The following is a 9011-nucleotide window of genomic DNA, read 5'->3' as shown; positions in this document are numbered from 1 at the left end:
GGGTCATCCTCCCAACATGACACGAGATTTTTTTTCCCCCGCAAAAAAATGGATGACACAAGATGTGGAACTGGCTGCATTTCCCTTCAACTTCTCGTTTATTATGAAAAATATTCTATTACTAGGATTGGTTGCGTTTTTATGTTATTCTTGCACCCGCTCATCTGGGCTTCAACAAAACACAAATGATGATGCGGTCATCGCCTTCCGCCGTGATTGACATTTCCGGGCTAATAAACATCGTTTGAAACACGATGAATGCTAAAGCTAACTGATTGGAAATGCTACACAAATGTAAATGAGCGACGAGCAAAGAGGCGGTGACGGGCTCATACAACCGGCCGTAATACTTGTAAGGGGTTCTCCTATTATTGTTTAATTTAACATCACCAATATAGACTAAGAAACCGTTGATAGCAACAACATCATCATTACTATCATCCATAAATGCCCCCTTCATATTTAGACACACACACAAAGAAAACGCTTCATCCAAAATTATATAAACATATTCTAAAAGAACTCATACATAAAGTATTCACAAAATATAAATAAAGAGAAGAAGCCAGTAAGCCTAGCCACCTTGCCAATCACTCCTCTACTAGTCATCGCCATCCATCATCTCTGTCTTACCAACTTCTTCTACTGCCAATAGAGAACAACATGCAGCCGCCTTCAAAGTCCAGGCGACTGAGGCGAAAAGTCCGGTCCATGTATGCAGGGCATGAGGCCCATCTGCCCATGCACGTCCAGTCGTACAGCGTCGCTCCAGCGTGGCTATTTGACGAAGTACTAACTAGTAGCGCCATGTCTTCTCCTCACGAAAACTATTTGGGACAAGAAAATTATTGCTTCATATATACGTGTGTACTCAAATTGATAAAATTAAGGATTAACCAAGCACATGATTTAAGTGTACGTGCACGTCACGGTCAAGTGAGCTGGAGCAGAAAACGTGCCAAGTTCCTGCTCTTCATTTCTCGAACTCTTGCTGCTGGTTTTGTCTCACCGTCCTCAGTTCCTTAGAATAGTTCTACCATGAATAAATTTAAAATTGGTGAGATAATTTTATTGCTTAAGACTAATGAAGCAGAGAGAGGATCCATTTTGTGTCTTCTTAATGTTAATTTTAAAATTTTCACTAAAGTTATTACGATCAGGCTGAACTCAGTGACTGACCATGCATTTCGTCGTTCTCAGACTACTTTTATGCAATGGTGTAACATTCTTGATGGAGTGGTTACCTTCATGAAACGGTTCATGAACTACATCGAAAAAAGTTGAATGAGATGACAATGAAATTTAACTTTGAAAAAACCTATGATAAGGTTAAATGGTCTTTCCTTCACTAAACTCTCATAATGAAAGATTTTTCCGATCAGCGATGAGCTTTAATTCATAGCTTTATTTCGAGAGAAAGTGTTGCCATTAAATTCAATTATGATATTGGCAATTACTTTCAGACCAAAAAGGGGCCTAGGCAAGGCAATCAATTATCACCGATGTTATTTAACATAGTGTCTGATATGCTCATCGTCATGATTAAACGTGTAAAGTCTAATGGAAAAATTGATGGTGTCATTCCTCATTTGGTTGATGGTGGTTTATCAATTCTTCAATATACTAACGATACAATTCTTTTATCAAACATGCCATCGAAAAAGGAAGGAACCTGAAATTAATTATTTCATCGTTTGAGCAATTATCGGGACTGAAGATAAACTTCCATTGTTGGGGGGATGACCCCCGGTATGCCAAAGGCATGGCAAACTAGCCTTGCTTAGGCTGTTGAGGTACCGGTTTAAAGGTTGTTCCGGATAATGAAGTTAAGTTTGTGGCTAAGTGAGGCTATACCGGTATCCCAGGAGGGGTATACCGGAATAGGCTAAGAAGGTACCGTAGTACCGGCATAGGCTACACTGTAGCACGTCGGTAGTCTGGTCAAAGATTCTCTCAAGGACTAGATGACAAAGATGAGCGAAGCACTTCAGTTTTAATCGAAGCTCTGAGGCCAAAGCATAAGATGACGTAAAAGCTACCGGAGGATGTCACCGTTCCTAATTAAAGACATACCGGTGTCATCTACTGCCAAAGAGGCTTTGTAAATTAGTTTGTCTAGTCAAAGATGCCATTAGGGTTTCTTCCCCTGTAAGCCACCCTCTCCCCTATATAATTAGAGGGAGCACACCCTTGCGCGGGGTACCTGAGTATGCAATAGACAGATCCTTAGTAGAGAGGCAGTGCTTGTACTGTGCTTCTTCAACCTCTGGCCAAGGCCAAGTTCATCAATAAGATACCGGTATTCCACCCGAAATCCATCCTTGTGTTACCAAAACCCTCCCCCGAATCCTCTAGTGCACATTCGGCCCCAACTCAAGCCATCCCATGGCATCTGTCTGTTCACCACGACGACATCCATAAGAGTGAGTTGTTTGGTTTCGGCAAAGCTGAGGTGGATTTTGACCTATATGCTGAATTATTTGGCTGCGGGCAAGGTCAATTTCCTATTAGGTATTTGGGTCTTCCTATTCATTATCGGAGACTTACAAATGCCAAATGAAAAGTGGTGGAGAAACGACTACAATTTACATTAAGTAGTTGGAAAGGAAAATTACTATCCTTGAAAGGAAGATTGGTTCTCATTAATTTAGTACTAACCAATATGATGTTGTATATGATATCATTCTCCCAACTTACAAAATGAGTCTTAAAAAATTGGTTTATCTCCGATGAATATTCTTCCGAAAAGGTGATATGAGAAAAACAAATATCTACATGCTAAATGGAGTGTGGTCTGTCGCTTGAAAGATCTGGGAGGTTTTGTCATTCAAGACCTCGAGGTAAAAAATAGGGCCCGCCTCGGCAAATGGTTATCCAAGTTACTTTCGAAGGATGGTATTTGGCAGCCACTCGTTATGAGAAAGTATGTTGCCCAAAATGTGTTTTCTCGAGTTTCTTGGGAACTTGGGGATCCATATTTCTAGGCTGACATTTTATGGCAACGAAGAAATACTTTTTTCCATATGGGTCTTTCTATGTTAGGAATGGATCGGAGATTAAATTCTACAAGGATAAGTGGCTTGGCAATACCACACTCCCAAAATATTATCCGGCATTGTACAATATTGTGCGACACAAGAGTGTTATACACTCGCTAAGGTGCTGGAAACTTCTCGACCAAATGTGTGGTTCAGGCGGAGTCTTATTCGCCCTAGACAAGCACCGTGGAATGCTCTGTTACAGCGTCTGGATTCGGTCGATTTGACATAGGGATCCGATGTATTTCGTTGGAATCTTACTGAGAATGGCATTTTCTTGGTGGTTCGTATAATGCTTTAATACAACTTGATGCTCTAGTTGATAATAATAAGAAAATTTGGAAGATAAAGATCCCGCTTAAAACTAAGCTGTTTGTATGGTATCTTAGTCAAGGGGTAATTTTTACTAAAGGTAACCTTGCAAAATGCAATTGGCATGGAAGCAAAACGTGTATCTTTTGTCACCATGACGAGACTATAAAGCACTTATTCTTCCTATGTAAATTTATATGGTCAGCCATCCAGATAGGTTCAACCTTATACCCACTATGTAGCGTTGCGGATATATTCAGCAACTCTCTTAATGGGTGGATCATAGGTATAAGCTACTTATTATGGTAGGAGCGATTGTCAATATTTGATCGTTTTGGCTATGCATATTTAACAAGATTTTTAACAATAAAAATGCTTCCGTTTGTAGGTTGCCTCTACAGAGTCTAGAGCAGATCACGATCTTTTTATGGGGGTTTCTACACAATTGGAGGATGTGATGAGGATATTTTTCCCCCCAAATGGATGGCAGCGTGATATGCAGATTGGCCCCCTTCGCCTTAGGTTTTTTTTTTTTTACTTTCTTGCTTCTTTTTTTTTCTCTGGAACTTCGCTTTTTTGGTTGTAACTTGTTAATTGATACGGCTGTGTGCATCTCAGTTATGTAAATGCCAGGTTTAATGCTTAAACTATAAACAATAAAGCGCTCGTTTTAAAAAACAGTTTTAAAAAATCGTATAATTTGATACTATGTTAGAATAGTTCAACCACACAACTATTTCATAAACCGATCTGTTAGAAAGTGGTGGTATAATTAACGTAGTTTTTATCCTGTATTTGAGAAATAATTGTGAAATACATGTAGTAGAAGAAGATCCGCCACGGTATTTTAGTCCAAGCAGCACCAATACATCCGACAACACCTAAACTTCAGGCTATCTAAAAGCAACGCCTTTAAAAAAAAACAGTGCATAATCACCGATAGCAAACCTAACCTCCCCGTGCATGTACGCATGGCTATGGAGGCTCTATTCTTCCTTATCCTGCTTAAAAACAAGAAATAATGGCTGAGAAACGGCATCCCCTCAAATTATACTATTTGTTGCTTTCCTGCACTCCAGCACACAAATATATCCGTCCATTTTAGATGACGTGAAAGTGAAATATTTAATTTGGAGATCACTTATTAGAGAATATTAATTCTGCTATGATTAGAGATCCGGCCATGAGACGAACAGATCGCATCTAGTAGGTTAGTTTTGGCCTTACTCAATTGAAGCCTCATTTTTTTTTATTAATTAACGGGCAAAGATATATGTTTGAGAGGATATCTCCGGCTCCACTATTAAGCAGTAGTCCAATCGAATCCAAATGGAGGTGGGGTGGGGTGGTGGTGCTGAGAATTATTTTGTCCAGAGATTGGCTTTCATTTTGTCTGCGATTCAAAATTTAATTGATCATGAGTTGCCAATATGGAGACAACTTGTACCACTTAAGCTGTAGCTACTCCAACATAGTAGTAATGCAACATAGTAGTAATGCAACACCTGGTACTAGTATATAACAAATCTTATGCATGATGTCTCAACGCACCGTACACTCTAAATAAATCTCAGGTTTCTGAAAAAATGTTAGTTAACCCGAATTCTACTTGATTGGATACCCCACATAAGAAACCAATGGAAGAACAAAGTTATATGCATAGATAAACTCAAATTTCCAAATATGCTTAAATGTGTAGTTCTGTTTAGCTCTCGAAATAAAAGGTGGTGTCGAGATAAACTGTGACATGGTGTCGCCATCGTCACGGCCACCTTGTTGTCGCAGGATATTCCAGCGGGCGAAGCCTGAGAAGCGACATCGGCGGTGGCATTCTGCTCGGGTGGTGGTAGTCCATGGCTCGGCGGTGGCATTCTTCTCGGGTGGTGGTAGTCCATGGCTCAGCGGCGATGTTGTGACGAAGAGTCGCGAGATCTGGGCGGTGAGCGCCAATCGACGGCGACGGAGATGGCTCAGCGTTGTCACGACGAAGGTTCCCCTGCAGTGGTGGATATGAGCTAAGAGCTAGTACGGGCCACATGGGCTTGGGAGGGCTTGTGGCTCTAGCCCAACAGCAGGCAAGTGTATGGTGGCGCCGGTTGTTGCGCACCGGCTGTTGCGCACCATAGCGTTGTCGGCGGCAAGGATCCCCTCCGTCTAGCCCCTGTTTTGGGTGATTGAGGTGGGACGGTGGTTGGCGCCTCCTTCTCCACGGTCGACAATATCAAATGCGCCTCTCATTGTCGGTGAGGCCATAAGAAAACTTTGTTCCGTGTGTCTGTTTGTCTTTGGGGTCGACTATAGGGTTGGGGAGAAAGCCCTGCTTGACAACGACGCATGGGGGTGCCATCACCTCCTTGGAGGCGTCGTCATGGCACTACCTATGCTTCCCCGCCTCGAGCATCGAGGGAAAACCCTTGATCCGGTCATCGGAGCAGGCAGCATCGACATAGTTGTGTCGTTCCCCTCCTCGGAGGCGCCATCTAAGTTGTTTGTGGAGTCCTTGGTCCACAGACTGTCTGTCCGACTGTGGGATTCTGGGGCGCTATATATACCGTTGCCTGCACTTCTTGTACGACACCTCCTCCGGCCTAGTTTGGTCTTGTGGTTCACTCACTAACTCCTAGGCAGGCGGGGTAGGGCGTCGTTGTCTTCTGCCATCCTAGAGTTTGAGTCGCTCTTCCGAAGTTCCCTTGTTTGATCGTGACATGGCCTACAATGTCAGTTCATCACCTCCTCGGCATTCATGGGTGAGCTGTGAGTTTTCTTCTGTTGTCCTAGAGTTGGAATTGGTCTCCCGAAGTTCTTCAGACGTGACGCAGCCTAGAACCGTATTCATGGCAGGAGGGTGATGCGCAAGGCAAGTCCTTGTCAGCTGGTTGTCGTGGGTTGCGTTATAAACCATTTACCGCCATGCGTGTATCGTGTAGCCTTCAAGCGAAGCTAGAAAAGGAAAATCTTGATTGGTGTCACTATCTACTGCTTAAGTGTTAATCTCTAATTCTAAAGAGGATGACACCAATGGTTGTATGCTTGCTCCGCCGTGTATTATTATAGAAAAAGATAAATAGGAGATGCTACATCGCTAACTAATCCAAGACTTTTTTTTACTTATTCCACAAGAAAAAAGCAACCACCAGATATTTCGCTTCTTTGTTATTGTGAGGTGTACAATTGCATTCGTGAAAAGACCTTGCGCGCGATCTCCATGATTTCCGCGACATTTCGATCCGGTGGCAGAAAACGACCGCTGACAGAAATAAGAGGAGCGTGGACTGTGCGTCCATTTGGAACTAAGCTAATCAAACAATGATTATTGTCGACATTGTTCCCTGATTAAAAAACACCATTGGATCGGAACATAAGCTAGCAAAGTCTGAGGCCGACCTGACTTGTCTGGGCCCAGCGATGTGTGCTTGGCATCCAATGAGCGGCTGCTCGCCGTCAGGCCCCCCTTACCACCCCGCCACCGACTATGTTTTTTTTAGAAATCTACAATATGATAATGTATTTCAAGAGTTCTATCGTAGAAATCTACAATATTGTAGCCATGTTTAGGTGGTCACTAGAGCAGGTTGTACTTAGATATGTAATACAGTAATGGTGCCCATGCACATTTGCATGCTGTTGAGTATATTTTATTTTAAAAAAATGATGAATCATTTGTATATGGCCAATTGGCCATACATACAGCAAAAAAATTCACATAGTTTAGCTTGTATGAAGATTGAAGAACGTCTAATGCGGAGATCGTTTGCACATGCATGGTTTGAGATGCTACCACATTGGGAGTATCATTGAAATATGGCAACCAATCATTAATGATGACTCGGCTATTGCCCCCAATTGCAACCTGTCGATGATGTTACCCCTCCTCGCCCTCTATGGCGCCGATTCTCAGTCATCCCGATTCGCCCTGCCTTGCACCGTCTATTGGGGCTGGTCTCCGTGGGTGTGGTAGGGTTTCAGCCTCCCTCGCCCCTCTGGGTTGGGGACGGGAGTTGTGGCTGGCGGTGGCGTGTGGGTAGCTTGGTGGTCGTTGTGGTGGATCCCTTCCTTCCATGTCGGCTCGAGGGGGAGTTAGAGGCGCGGCTTAGGATCTATGCAGGGTGCTCGGATCTGTTGTTTGTGAGTTGTCTATGGCTTGTGGAGTGAGCTCATTTTGTTTCCTTCCTGCCAGATCTGGCTACACTTGGGCGGTCGTCGAGATCCCAATGTCTCCGGGAACGACCGACCATCAACACTCTACGGTGGGCAGGCGGCAGGATCGGTTTGGCTCCATTTTTGTTCTTTTGGTTGGCAAGGATGATGGTGAGTAATATGTTTGGTATGCGACTGCCAGCCATGGCGACGTCCATTGACATTGTTTTTCTCCTTGGAGATGTATGTGGCCTTGATGACTATCCTTTCGTTGATTGCTTGCTACATGTATGTACATTGTATGTTGCCTATTGACGTGCGCCATATCCAAGTTACCCCTTGGACTCCCTCTTGGTGATGCCTTGGGTCATGTTGTCTTGGCTTGTTCTAAACAGTGCCCTTCCCGGTTTGCGTGGCCGCTTTTGAGCCTATGGGTAATCAGAGTTGGTGCCATGCCATGTGGAGATATCGGTGTTTTCCCTAGCCGGTGGCTACCTTGGTTACATCAACAAAGCTATAGGCCGTGCTTGAAGTGGGTGCTGGAGCATCTGCGAAAGCATTGCATGGCCATGTGTTGTGCTGGTAACGACGTTGCTTCGGAGAGCCGCTTTGCGTTTTGATGCACACACACATTTTTCATGTTATAATTAAAACAAATTTGTACGGAATATTTTATACATGTTTGCTCTATTTGGGAAGTCAATTACCGGACTCGATCAATGAAACTATTGTTTGTACTCGCGAAATCAATCGATCGTTGCCCAAATCTGAGCGCCCGCCGCTGGAATTGCCGCGGAAAGCTCTCTACTCGATGAATCTACTCCGGTCAATATGGGTAAAATGGTCAACGACCCTACACGTTTCCAAATAGTAAGTGCCAGAGCTGCCCCATGAATGATGACAGATATGATGGAAATTGAAATAAGATCCTTGCGGAATGCTTGATGTACTCCACGAGCATATCTCTAGCACATGCCACATGTTTAATTAGCTCGAAACACATACAAGAACGGAGGGACAATTTTCTTTGGGGTATCTAGAAAATGAGATAGTGACCTTATAAAAATATACGATAACGGATGGAGTATTATAGTAGTAGGAACTTTCTTATCATAGGTCTAGTTTGATCCCAGACGACTAAAAATATGCGCGAGCGTGTGTGTGTATGTATATCCATTCGTAATATGCGTGGTGTATCGTACATGCACCATTTGGGAAAAAAAGTATAGAGCCCAGCAGTTTAAGAAAAATAATTTGGCGATGGGATGTTAAATGGGATCCCACTTAAGTCTCACTTACAGTATTTTTAGCTTTTCTAGTGGTCCCTCCGTTCTAAAAATAAGCTGCTCAAATTTATCTAAATACGATTATATCTAGACATGTTTTTGGTGTGTGGGTACTTACATATAGAAAAAAAAGGTGGACCAAGTTATTTTGGAACAGAGGGAGGGAGTACAAAATGTTGGTAGTATCAAAAATTGCACTAGAAGAAACCAAAATAAACTGTAAGTGGGATTTATGTGG

This window comes from Lolium rigidum, chromosome 1 (genome assembly GCF_022539505.1).
Source record: "Lolium rigidum isolate FL_2022 chromosome 1, APGP_CSIRO_Lrig_0.1, whole genome shotgun sequence".
NCBI classification, from domain to species: domain Eukaryota; kingdom Viridiplantae; phylum Streptophyta; class Magnoliopsida; order Poales; family Poaceae; genus Lolium; species Lolium rigidum.
Note: the sequence above shows the minus strand (reverse complement) of the source record.